General features: G+C 44.5%; 1 protein-coding gene across 1 annotated transcript in view; it reads right to left on the reverse strand.

The window, feature by feature from the left end:
* The window catches only part of LOC138286501 (claudin-4-like), a 250,407-nt gene extending 236,184 nt beyond the window's left edge, over positions 1–14,223 (reverse strand). Inside the window, exon 1 of the mRNA XM_069226838.1 lies at positions 14,155–14,223. The gene's annotated coding sequence lies outside the window, so the exon portion shown is untranslated. The remainder of the gene's footprint in view (positions 1–14,154) is intronic.
* Between the last annotated feature and the right edge of the window lie 238 nt (positions 14,224–14,461).

The raw sequence follows: 14,461 nt of genomic DNA on the forward strand, positions 1-14,461 counted from the left end.
CAAAAAATCCCAGTTTCAACACCAAGAGCTTTAACTTTCAATTGTTCAATTGCTGCAAATTTCCCCTGTGTGCGCTCCACATTTGTGTGTGCTACAGCTCAAGCGTCTGTCTCTTTATAGAAGTGCATTCTGGGATGTCTCTTTCATCCTTCTCCGTGCTCAACGTCACACAATGTTTGCTGGGGCAAGCAGTGTACAGGACTCTACACAAAGCCAAGAGAGCGTTTGAAATTGACCTGAAGTCGCGGTCTGATTGTACGAGGAGCTCTTGGCCGCAAATCACCTACTCATTTAAGCTTGCTACATAAAAGCGGTTCAAGCACTTTTGATAACAAGGTGGGTCATTCTATTTCGTATTCTACTAAAATGTGACATTTAGTTGGCTTTGTTGTTATGGCCTCAAATCAACTATTCCAGCTTTAACCAAGTTCATTCCTAAAAAATCCAGGAAAACCTACTGTAAAATGGCAATAGTGGTTTAGAGTTTTTGCGAACTGTCGATATTGATGGGAAATATCTTTCTCCTGAAAGGATAAAGTTATTTTGTTCAACATGCTGGGAGTTGCTGGTCTGGAGATTTTGGCAACTTGCCTGAAATCGAATCATCATGCGCACAGTTTATCCCAAGGGATGTTTATACTGAGGCTATTAAATACTTACAGAAAAGATTTACTGAGCAACCAAGCATTAAAATGGAGCATCATTGCTTCTTTCAAAAGATATGATTCCTAAATGAGAGCATAGAAGAGCATATTTCCATTTTACGCATTTTAGTATCAAAATGTGAATGTGGTGATAACATTGACAACATTGACACTTACCTGGGAGACTGTGTCCTTTTCAGCTAGTTTTTGTAAAAAAGTCAAAGAACGTTTATTGGCTTGCAGGAATCCTACACCAAATAGTGAGGCATTCTGTGTCATCTCGTTTAAGCTAAAGATGCATTGTCTGACAAAGGGAAACAATTTTTATGCAACAAAAGAAACCTGTGTGATTCAGGTGTGGGTCAAAATCTCATCTTGGGAATAATCCCATATGTAATGTTATGGGAAAGACATGGAACAAATGCAAAAAAAATCAAGGGCTTTTTTCTGTCTAGAAGGAGCACTTTTACTTTAAGGGTTAATGCTATGGAGGATTTGGAAGATGAATTTGTTAACAACTTGGTGCTTAAAGGTGATAACGAATGTGGTGTCAATGAAAGCACCTTTAGGTATATTTCTTCTTGGTAATACTGGACTGGAAATTATGGTGGACTCTGTGTTATAATGTGGGCTTGTGTAATATTCTGAGCTCTGCGAAGCTCAGCCCTAGCTGATGGAATACTGGCTATGAGCAGTTCCTATTACATCATGGGGTTCTGGAGGGGTTTGAATCTCACCATGGCAGTTGTTGTACCTCTCAGAGGATGCAACATAGTAGGTTGACAGGATCTTGGTAGATTAAGTAAAAGTTTAAGACCTGGAAGTACTAATCCTATTGGTTTGGGCAGCATGCCCATTTCCACTGTCAAAGTGGAGCGTGATGGCACTGGAAAAGAATTTGAAACCATTTTGGACAAATATTTGGGAATTTGCAAACCTAATGTTAGGTGTTTTAAAATAGTCAAACATGACATATTGTTAAAATCTTGCACCAATCATGTTAAAGACAAAGTCAGGCCTGCACCACTCAGTGTTAGAGATAAATTGAATCAATTGTTGGATGACATTTTAAAGATGGTATCACTCAATTTACAGACTCCTCCCAGTGGGTAGCGGCTGCTGTTTTAGCAAAGAAGTCTGGAAAGTTGCCTTGGTGTGCTAACTTAAGTTCTTTAAACAGTAATGTGCACATTCATGATGAACTTCTCCTGGGTGGGACTTATAACACCAGAGGCAACTTTGGACCTCGGACCAGAACCCTTACCTTGTTGTTCCTTATCTCTAGCCTCGATCCCTTCCTCGTGTCACATGTCTCCTAACCTCATTCTTCTCTAGAATAGTTCACCATAGTACCCACACCTGAGCCACTGCACATCTCACTCTTGTGTGCAGTCCCTTGCGGGCCAATAGACCTGGTTTATACCCCTCAACCAGTCTCTTCCTGATTGCACTGGAATCTGACTTTAGCCCTTAACTCCTAAGGAGGGCCTCTATGTGTGTTAACTCACCAAATCCCAGTAGAGCTGTAGTGTAATTAAAGTGCCCATGTCTTGCCTGAACTGCCCTTGCATCTTTGTTGTAATTTGCTGTACTACTCATAGTGTGTTTAATTTGCTAATCCCCACCATAGCTGAAATGTAATGAAAGTGTCCATGTCTTGGCTTAACCGAACTGTACCACTGTTTCTAGACTGCAATATCAAATGATACGGGACCACTTGTAGAACTGTTAGCATGGAGCGGTCTTTTATGCTGAAGAGACCTATTCCTCACCCCTTTATCACTTCAAGTTCATGCACAGGTGCTGTGACAAGAACAAGAGCATCACCCTGGTCCTCATGCGTGGTTTCTACACTATACACATGAGCTATATGACAGGTGCATACTTTCATTCATGGCACTTCCATGGAATAATTTGCTATCTCTTTGCATAAAGGGCTGCCTTCATTCAACTAAAGAAAATCTGGAGCTCCAAGGACCTACCGCTGTAAACCATGATCGGGCGTTTTAACACCACTGTAAAATCGTTCCTTCTGTATAGAGCAGAAACTTGGAGGACAACAGTGACCACCTCCAACAAATTCCAGACCTTCATTAACACCTATCTGAGGAAAATTCTCCAAATCCACTGGCAAAACACCATCTGCAACAATGACTTATGGCAGCGGACTTTCTAACTCTTTGCTCATGATGATATGATGAAAAGACACTGGGGCTGGATAGGCCACACACTCTGCAAGCCTGCATGAAACACCACCAGGCAGGCCCTGACCTGGAACCCTCAAGGGAAAAAGAAAAGAGGAAGGCCCAGAAACACCTGGTGCCGAAGCCTCAAGGCTGACTGCAAGGAGATGGGTTACACCTGGAGTTAGATTGACAGAAAAGACTAGGACAGAGATGGCTGGAGTGTCCTGTTTGATAGCCTTTACCCCAGGAGGGGTAGTAAGCATAAGTAAGTCTACGCATAAGCATTTCGGTGCCTCCATCAGAGTACAAAGCACTATTGTTAGAAATGGGGTTTCTGGTTGGCGAGAGTTTGCACCTAAGCCAGGCAGAACCCACCATTCTAGTCAGGGCGAGTAAGTTACACACCAAAGATAACCTGTGCTCACCTCCTGGTAGCTTGGCTCAGAGCAGTCAGGCTTATCTCCAGAGGCCATGTGCAAAGCGTTTGCGCAACACGCTCACACCAGTGGCACAATAAATAGACCACGAAACAGACTCCACACCGAATTACATAAAAATAGATGTGTATTGTATATAACATAGACCAGAAACATCCTAGATCATAAGTATTGTGCTTAATATACTATCAGAGTTCTAAGACTCAGTATTCTCATAATGCATAGCAAAACAGTATCATATGATCAGTAAGTAGCTTGGTCATAGAAGTCATTGGAGTACAGAGATCAGGCACATACAGCACCATAAGGCAACCTAGATTATCAGAGTGTGCATACATATCACTTATTACAATGAGACTCAGAATGTTGACAATGCCAGTACTACCACAATCTATATCCTGTGACCTAGAACTGCAGGGGTCCTGGCATGCATCAGGACAACACCTGAACCATATAGCTTAGCGAATATCATCAGATAATCAGAGGTTGCAGCAAGCTTGCGCCCCTACCCAACTTTACAGAGCGAGTTCCTATGAATCGTGTGCATACGTAGGCTGCAAGAGCACCTTCACACCTACTACGTGTGTGATGATAATTTTTGTGAGTCTGTCTTGCTCCCAGTCGAGGAGCCGCAAGCAAGCTACTTCAGGTACCCTAATCTGAGGCAAGGTTAACAGCTACTCTGTACCTCGGGCTGCTTACTTGGAATCAATGGAGGGCCTGCAATTAGTGCGCCAGTCAATCGTTGGGGCACAGAGCCTGGGTGGGGAGCGAGCTGCGTTGAAGAAGGGCTCGACAGTGCCCCCGGACGTTGGTAGGTGCATTCGTCTCCTCCTCGGCGCAGGCTGGGGGAGGCAGGTGACCATCTGCACCCTCCCCGTGCAGCACCCACAAAGGGCTGAGAGCAACGCTGAAATTGGCTCTTCTCCATGGGACGGCTGTAGAGTTGTGAAGCAGACGGAAAGGTCCTTAGTAGAGTCACACTGCGGGCCGCGCACTCCCTTGCAAAGACGTTTGCTGCCACTTGGAGAGGGTAACCCTGGACAGTGCGGAACAACCACATACAGTAGCCTGTGACCGGCCCTGTAACATCCGTGGCACCTCCCACTGCAACGGTGCTGGGCCCAGGGGCGATCCCACCACCAGTGCGCGCTCCTTAGAATTTCCAGGAGAACGCTGCTGATTCTGAACTAAAGTGCCCAAGTAGCATTAAATCAGCATTGCCTCTGTGCTGGCTCCATGGCTGAATTTTGAGCACTCTGGATGCGGTTCTGGGAGTGAAGGGCCCAGACCATTACCTCTCAAACATTACCGCCACTGACAATTTCCTCCCCAACACCGCTGTCACGTGCCGTTTCACTCTGCAACATTATGTTGTCAAAGTGTGAAAGGGTTGAAAAAGGTTTTAGAATTTGTTTCACTTTTTCATTGTAACTAATCTGATTTAAAAAAAGTTTAATAAAATATAATTAAAGTGTGAATAAAGTGATACCTAACATTGATAGTGTTAGCAATAGGGTAAGGGGATATTTTTTTAATTATGTTTTTGCATATAATAAATTAATAATTAAATAATTAGAAATAAATTGAATACGGGTTAGCATTAGAATTCGGATTAGGAATAATATAACAGTTAGGGAAAGATTTCCTTACTTTGTCACTAAAAACCAATTTAATGTAAGTTCATTTTCAATTAAATAAAATAAACTTTTGTCGGTGTGGTAGTTAGAATTAGCGTTAGAGTTAGTCTAGGAGTGAACTCGATATTTAAATTGGTTGGCATTAGCATTAAAATTAGGTATTAGTTTTTAAGTGAATTGAAATAATTCAATTAATATAAAAATAGTTTTGCATTGTTATTGGTAACGTATACGGTAATGGTTGAGGCAAGAAAAATAAAACAAATGTAATTTAATTTAGTTGAATTAGACGAACTTATATTAATTATAAATAAATATAAATACTTTCAGTAGTTTAAGCAGAGAGTTAGGTTTAATGTTCGGGTAGGGGGCCATCATTTTTTGTATTCTAATTTCAAATAATTTGAGTAACTGTAAAATATCTGAATATGAGTTATTGGTAACGGATGGGTTAAGCCCAAGACGTGTACCTCAGTGGCAGATGCAGGATTGAGCACTGGGGTTTTGCCCTTCATATATTTTCCACTTTGTATTGCAACATTTGCATAGCACTCACTATACGTGCTCTCCCACACTGGCAGCGTGCTACACTGTGTGGGGGTGTGGGTAGAGGTGGTTTGTCTTTGCTTCGCGCCTGTCTGGGGAGTATTTTCGAGTTGTGCCCACGGCCACAGAAGTGTGGTTATTGTGTTATGGGACACTGCACTTGGCAGTATGAAGGATGAGTAAGTGTGAGAGCAGACCAGACTTTTTGTAGTTTGTGGTTTCCTGACAACTGTGATTATTACTTCTGGTCGCTTGTTGTGTAGTCATTTTCCTTTTATGTTCACAGTCGAGCATCCTATTCTGGTTGTGGCAGAATAAGAATAGCCATTGACCCTGAGATCTTGCAGATCCGGGTGAGGTAACAGGTGTAGAGGAAGGGTGAGGGGAATCATAGCTTCCTGTGGTTTAGATTAACCTTTGCTGTCTTGGGGAAGCCAAAAAAATGTAGTTTTACCCAGTTGCTGGTGGGGTACTGCCGGCGTGCTGAAGGAGCCACTATGCTGTAATCCGTTACCACAATCTTGCTGTACTCACAACCGGTCCTACTTCTTGATGATGGCGCTGCTCCCTCTCTGGTTCTGTCTTTGGGCCCAAATGCTGACCCTTAAAGATGGATCCAGGGTGCACTGCCTGAAGAACCTGTCAGGTGACTGGTCCCGATGCCAGGGATTCCCCTGGAGCCCTGTCCCAGATTTTTAGTTCCCGATTCATCCATGGTTATTACTTCCTCGGCGCTTTCTCCAGTCCATGATGTGCCTCCTTTTGTGAAGGGTAGTGCTTCTGGGAGCACAATGTGCCACGGAAAATGCCTTGTTGGCTGATGCCACAAGACCCATTCCTCTAAGTAGCCGTGGTGAGCCTGGGACTTCCAATACTTGCTCGCCTGTAATATGTGGACTCTGGCTCTTCCATCGATAATGTCTATCTAAGATGTTTGCAGGGAGTGTTCTTCAGACAAAATGAGATATACAGGGTGGATTGTCAGATCTGGCATTGGAGAACTTGCACAGTCATCCTGGAGCTCTGCTAGCTTCCCAAAAATACCTGTTCCACAGGTCACATGTCTGAACTGTCTCTGTACACAAGTATAAACTGTCTTCTGTTTTTTTTAATGGGGAAACAGTGGGTTGGCCTACAAAAACCTTTGCAGTTCCTGGTATGCCAGCACACCGGTGGATAATAAATTTCTCTGTGCCCAAGACAACTCCTGGATAGTGGACCATATTAAAAGCAATTTATACAAAACAGACTAAGGGACAGATTTAGAGTTTTGTGAACACTGTACTTTGTGGCAACAGCAAAGGGGAACCACCCCCCTGTCAACCCCTGATGGGGTCTGTCCACCAGAGTTGCGGCTGGGTGGACCAACAGTATGTCACGACAGAGAATACTCCTGCTCCGTCACTTACATACTCCTCCAAAAGTCTGATAGAGTATAGGCCATTTGAAGTAAGCCATCAGACGTCCACCCAATTTCTCACCACCAGAATAAAAAAAATTACCCCCACACAATGGGGAAAAACTCCCATGATGTAAAGGACATTCGTTTTACATTTTTCAAAAACAAAATGCTTTGGGAATTTGTTTTATGAAAAATGTAAACCTTTGGGAAAATTTAATGACTGGCCATCAAGTTTGACAGAGCTGTCTGCCCAACCTTTCCGTTATAGACAGGAGCCGCCATGGTGGTGGTTCCTGCCAATGTAAAGAGATGTCTGCAGGGACCACAGACATCGCTCAATTTGGCCTGCAACCCTGTCTGCCTATACTCTGTCTACCAAACCTTAAATCAGGCCCTAAGGGTGTTATTTAGGGGTTGGCATAAAGGGCCTGTCTTTTCACCCTGCCAAATCTGCTATTTCCCACTTTGTTTAGAGGAGGGGAACCAATGGGTTACCACTGGTGAAGTCTTCACTTTCTCCATTGGCAGTAGCCCCTAACCCAGCGGCCCCCTTCTGAAATTTGTTTACTCTGAACAAAAATGTTTGCAGAGCAGGTGCTTTAAAGGGGCCACCCACTCTGCAAAGCATTTCATGCTGTGAAGGGAACTGTTGTGGGGGCAGCTCTTTTCACAACATAGATCACCGCCATGCAGATGGGGATCTCTAAAGACGGCGGATGGTCCTCTGCCAGGGTTCCATAGTTCATGACCTCCACACCCATTGCAGACCGGATGTCCATCCGCCACGGTCTAAATGAGGCCCAAAGTAGTTTCTAGACATTCAAATAATAGATGATAATGTTGCCAAACTCTTTGGCCCCATGTTTGATTGCATGTCTCTATACTGAGGTTGACAATATCGACCTACAAAAATATTGCATTCTTTACATCACACGGTAAGTATATATTTGCAGTTCTTAACTCCAAATACATAAATACATACTTACACTAGATCAGGCTTCTCCAATGAGTAGCTCTTGGGCTATTGGTAGGTCTCCAGCTACCTGTAAGTAGCTCTCGTGGGTGCAGACCAGCAGTGGAGTTACAAAGGGCCTTGCAGCCCCTGCAGTGAAGGGGACCCCCAAACCCCAGGGGGCCCCATCAGCACAGCACACCGTGCACAGGCAGCAGGCCCCTGACTGGGTCCAGGGGGGGGGGGGTCTCCTCAAAGTACTTTGCAGAGGAGCCCCCTCAAGTTCCATTACAGCACTGCAAACCAGCCTACTAAATTAGAAGATTTTGCTTGGTTAAATTAATATATGTATACCAAAACTGAAAAGTGTGTATCAAACGTGTGTATTTGCAGAGCCTATAACTTCCAAAAGATTTTTAAAGCTGATATTTGAATGATAAATCATGTAGCACTGGGAGACGTATTACTAATATTATTACCTTGGTATTATTATCTTAGTACCGAGGCATTGCAGCTGTGGCTTTTATGTGTTTCCTTTAAAGATGCATTCCACATTCACAAAGCCTTTTTACATTACTGTGGCAATCCTGCACTGAAGTGATCATGGCAGGTAATCCTGTGTGTGGAGGCCACTAATGCAATTTTGTGTGATGTGTACAACACAAATAATATTAGTAGCTCGGCGTGATTTTCATTAAACCTGTGTAGCTCTTATTAATGAAAAGGCCAGAGACCCCTGAGCTAAACTTACCAGTATTAATTAGATCCATTCACTGCTTGCAACGTTTTGTCATGGGCACATCAGGTGTAATCTGGTGACCCTGTGCCACATGTTCTTGTCTTCTGAACAATAAAAGGCTGAGTTGGCCCTGCTGGGCTTGGAAACTTAATATAAGCTGCACATTAGAAAACTTAATTACAGGCACGAGGAACCCCTTTACCAACAGCGTCCTCATTTAGTGTTGTGGAAAAACCTGCACCCCCATGTTTGAGACTTAAATACTGCTCTTGGCCAGTGCCTACATCCACCGAAACATGCCTTACATTTTATACTCTCAATAGACTTTTATTTATTTATTGTGATCAACAAGAGCAGCTGGATAAGAAATGCTGTGCATGGCAACAGGAAGAAGGCGCACGAGGTCATCCACCTTCTTCAAACTTTTAAGTTGTAAATGTGTACAGCAGATGGCTAGATACTGCATCTGAAAACCAAGGATACTTAGAAAACATTTATGGTAGGCCCACTGACATCAGGGCCATTTAAGAGGGATTTGGGGTGGGGGAGTGAACGAGTCCAGATAAGGCACTGGGGTGGAGGTTCCTTCACGTTTCATTGCTTCTTATCAGAGGAGGTTTGACACAGCGCCCAGCCTATGTTTGAGTCCCGGGTGTGCTCGGAGTTTTATGGCCGGTTCGGGCGCCTGCTCACTCCTGATCGTTAATCTGTGTCACTCAAACTCCGAATCTGGTTTTGTTTGTTGGAAATTGTTTCACCCTAATGCCGTGGTGGGAGTTTGTATGTCGCTCAAAGTGCTGCGAGGAGCAGGAGAGGCAAGGGGGTGACTGAGAAGTAATAAGGGGGCTGTGGAGGGAAGGGACGGGTGGGTGGTGTTACAGAAGCGAAGGAACAGAACGCCCTGTCGTGCTGGTCTGTTTATAGCGTTTACTGCATACTTAGGCAGCCTCAAAGCGCTGCGCGGAACAGTAAAGGCATGAGAGGGAGTAGGAATAACGAGAGATCAACTGGGATAGAAGTGGCGTGCACTGGGCCTCAGCGCCCTTGTCAGCATGAACTTAGAGGGTGATGGATCTGCTTTTTAAGTGTTTGGAAGTCGGGTCCTTCCGCAGCTAAAAGGAAGCCATGTTAGGCCTTTCCGTTGCTTTCTGGGGAGCAGCTCTGACCGGGCACAAGGCGCCAGGGGCATAGGGTACTCCAACACTTACATGCAAGGAGTGGCGGCGAAACACAAAATGACATGGTACCGCGGCGCTTTGCAGGCAGAGAAGGGGACCCCATGAGTTTTTCCAGCATCTTACAGTTGTTCATTGGCTAAAGAGGGGTCGCCCTTGAAGGGTTGGGTGCCCCCTGGATGGCGCGTGCGTTACGCCCCTGGTACATCACGCTCTCATGTGTGGTAGCATCTCTGCTAGATGGCATATTGGCAATGCCCAATCGAAGGATTCGGATTAATCCCGCCCCGACACACAAACGCCCCCGCCCCTGCTACGAGCACATTCCGCTTCTATACGGAGGCCAGGAGGGTGAAACTAAGAAGGCTCTCTTATGGGGGTGGGCCTCAGTCGGCGGGCTTTTGAATCAGCGTGTTGTGTGCCACCTCTAGGGCCCGACTCCAATCGCAGTCCAAGGGGTCTGGTGGGGGCTACCGCGCTGCGGCCTTCCTGCGCTGCTGCCCCCTCGGCTGTTAATAGAGGGTAGTGAGTGAACCGATGGTACACGGGGGGGCTTTAAAGTCGCCTCTTGGGAGACCCGCTCTCTCCCTGGGTCTGTGCTGTGCAGAGGGCGCTGGTGAGCGCGTGAGTGCAGTGTACAGAGCTGAACTGCTGAAAGGAAAGCCAAGTTTTAAAAATAAAATACAGGACTACATTTGGGGCGAGCAGGCCATCATGTGAAATGCAAGACATAAGGCAGGTGGACAGTACAAAGAGGAACTGTTTGGCATTCGTCAGAGGAAAAACACTTACGAACATTTGACCCACTACCCTCTCCCACCTGCGTCACTGCCCAAGCTCACAGACTGAAAGACCTGCTCCGTAGCTGCTGGAGGGTCCCAACAGTGACTTACTGCGGCGTTGAGCGCTTCTTAAACCGCTATAAAGCCCCTTGGGAGAAAGGCTAGTGTTCCACTGCACCCATATCTGCTAAGAGAAAGTTAGTGAAATTCGACATTTCTGTGGTTAAATGTGTGGCAGCTTGTGAGGAAGTCCTGCAAAGTAACCCAGTGGCAAACACGGGATCCTAAAATAGGGCGAAGAGGGGAGATATCAAACAAATGTTATTCTGGAGAGTCCCTATTTTAACGTGAGCTCCTCCCACCTGCCATCACAAAAGAAAAACAATCCCATACTTGAAAGAATATGGTGAAACCTAACGAACAGCAGCAGAACTACCCGCAGGAACACAAACCCACACGCTTTGGATTTAGCCTGCAGGACTATCCATCATGTTAGAGACCGTTCAGCTTTATTGTGGCCGAGACTATATCTCTGCTGCTGGTTACTTTGGCTGCTTTTGCAGACATTTATGTCTAAAATGTGATGCTGTATGCATTACATAACGTGTGAGCTGTGTGACATTTAAATTTGACAACGATTAAGCGATCTATTTTGAACACCATTTTGAATCTTGCCAATATATTCTCTGACAGATTTGAAATTGCTATTCTCTCCTATTGTAATCTGATTGTTCTAATATGGGTTCTACAAGAATGACGTCAGTCTCTTGCACTTGTCCTGATGAAGACATCACATATTTATTACACCAGGGGTTGAAACCTCAAGTGATATAACAAGTGGACGGTTTTTGATACAAAATCCTTTGCGGAACATAGATATCATAACATAAATGAACTTTGTGCTTTCTTTGTTAGATGGTATAATTTGTAGCAATCAAACAATTGTCTAGCACATACTGATGTTCCACATCATTGCTGGTTCACCCACCTGCTTGTATCACCTTTGTAGCACACAATCGCTTTGCAGTTTACTCTACTGAATACATATACATTTCATGTCTTTGCATTGTAGTCCTATTGTAGGGTGATATTCGTGTTTGTGGATGTTGAGACCAGGCACTATTGCTTTCTAGCCACTGAATTACCAACTACTGTTAAAATGTTTCCTTAAGGGCTACCTTTATTTTGATAACCCTGCTTCCTCTGCAACACAGGGTAGCCCCCTTTTTATGTACATGCAGGTCTTACAGCCAGTAGTTTTGAGACAGCTGAACTGGTTACAATAGTATTCCAATAGCCCCCAAACTATAACTGACAATGTAGCACTGTCACCCAAAGCCTCCCACTAGGGCTCCTCAAATTATTAGCAGCAAATGTAGACTGCAGACTTCAATCATATAAAAACAGGACTATTTCACTGACATCAGAACGTTGACTGTCAGCATCAGCAATAACCAACATGACATTGCCAACAAACCATCACTGGCACCAGGACCCATCACCAGTCACTAACACCAAAGTTCAACGATAACCATCAGCCGTGAATAATAGAAATTCTTCATAAAACCATTACTGCTACGGGGTCGGCCCCATCACCAGCTAGAAGCACCAACACACATCTAATCATTAATAACAGCATTGTCAGCAAACAACTATTAGTGCTGGAACACTCACTACAAAATACACCTGCCCCTGTTAGTCCAAAAATAACAGAACATAACATTGTCAGCAAACCATCAGTGGCACTGGAACAGCGTGACCAACCATCCACAACTGAACAATTTCAGTCTCAATAAATCAGAAACAACAGAACATGATCAATAAACCATTACCATTTCCGGAATACACCAAATGTTTCTATTTCCTTCAAACAAAAGTAAACCACAGCTGGTACTTGGAGACCATAAGCAATCACGGCCACTAAAATGTTAGCCGTACCAAACAAAAATAACACAACATCGGCAGCAAACCATCACTGTCAGTGGTACACCATAAACAATCAGACACACTAGAGCTTGTATCTAGCCCTAAAAAACAGAAATAATGAAATAATCATTGCAAGGATTCACCCGCTAGCGCCGGGACACCAAGACCAATCACTTTCAACAAAACATTATCTAGCTGTGCCACAACAAATAATACAACAATGGCAGCAAACCATTGCTGGCAATGGAACACCATAATACATCATTTACATTATTTTTTTTACTTTCCTTACTAAAAAAGAACAGAACATTGTCAGCAATCAACCACTGTCACCGGGAGACCAAGGCCAACCCTTCTCACCAAAATATTATCTATCCATAAGAAACAAAACCAACACAAAATTGGTGGTAAACCATACTGGCACTGGGACACAATAACCAATCTCTTACACTAATAGGTTTTCTTTCCCTAATAAACATAAGTATCAGAAGATCGTCGGCAGTCAACCGCTGGCACTAGCACACCAAGCAAATAACTGTCACCGAACATCATCTACCCGTAAGAAACAAACAAAATCACACAGTACTGGCAGTAAACCTTTGTTGTCACTGGGACACCATAACCAATCATACACCAATTATTTTATTTCCCTACTAAACAAAAACAAAAGAACATCATCAGCAATCAACCACTGGCACTAGGACACCAGGACCAACTACTGTCAGCAAAACATTATTTAGCCATAAGAAACAAAAAAGTAACACATCAGCAACAAACCACTGCTGTCACTGGGACACTATAAACAATCATGCACATCAAAACTTGCACCTAGTCCCACAAACTGAAACAACAAAGTAATCATTGTAGGCATTCAGTCGCTGGCACTGGAACACTGAGACCAATGGATCTCATCAAAACATTATCTATATGTAACAAAAAAACAGCACAACATAGGCAGTAAACCATGTTGGCCCTGAGACACCACAACCAATACTTGTTAGTTCCCTACTAAACATAAACAACATAACATAGCAATCAATAACTGCCACTGGGGCACCAAGACCAAAGACCAAACCTTCTCACCAAACATTACCTATACCTAACAATCAAAACCAACAGGACATAGGCAGTAAACCATGATGGCACTGAGACGACAGCCAATCACTTACACCAATACTTTTTATTTCTCTACTAAACATGAACAAAAAAACACCGTCAACTGCGGGCACTGGGGCACTAAAACCAACCCTTCTCACAAAACATCTATCTGTAACAAACAAAAATAACACAACATCGGCAATAAACCATCGCTGGCACTGAGACACCACAACCACTCACTTACACCAGTGTTTTGTATATCTTTGTAAAACAGAAATACCACAACATCGTCATCATATCTCTGCACGTTCTGTAACACCACAGAACCAATCACGCCTGCCCTAAAATAGAGCCGTATAGCTCTACATAAAATATTTCACAAGGGGTTACTGGTGGCTCTCCAGGTTTTTGGCAAGAACACCGTGAAACTAACGGAGGCTTGGAGGGCAGACTGTCTTTACTTGGTGCGGTAAGAGTTGGTAGATTACAGATGCATGTTTCCTGAACCGCTGGCGCGAGCAGAGGTTCCTGCGCTGGAGATGTTTATCAGTGGGTTGCCTTAGTCACGCCACACTTGCCGTTTTATCTCCCCCAGGACAGTGTGCGAAATGAGCGGAATTTGCTTACCTGAACAGGTTCTGCTGGTAGCTGCGGGCACCGCGAACGAGACGAGTGCAATTTGCATAGTTTCACCTGAGGGCAGGTGGGAGGGGGATGCTGCCGCGGGGCGGCGCGGATACCTGAGGTGCAGGGCGGGAGGCGACGGCAGGTGCGCTCTCAGGAACTCCATATAAGGAAGGGCCACGGTGGCCGCTGGAGACGCCAAGCAGAGAGCAAACAGCGCACAGGATGCTGATGCAACGGGCGCCCGGCCTCCCAGGCCCACTCTCTGTTTGGGTTTCTGTCCCAGGGCCAGGCCTTGTTGATGACAGGT

This window comes from Pleurodeles waltl, chromosome 3_2 (genome assembly GCF_031143425.1).
Source record: "Pleurodeles waltl isolate 20211129_DDA chromosome 3_2, aPleWal1.hap1.20221129, whole genome shotgun sequence".
NCBI classification, from domain to species: Eukaryota; Metazoa; Chordata; class Amphibia; order Caudata; family Salamandridae; genus Pleurodeles; species Pleurodeles waltl.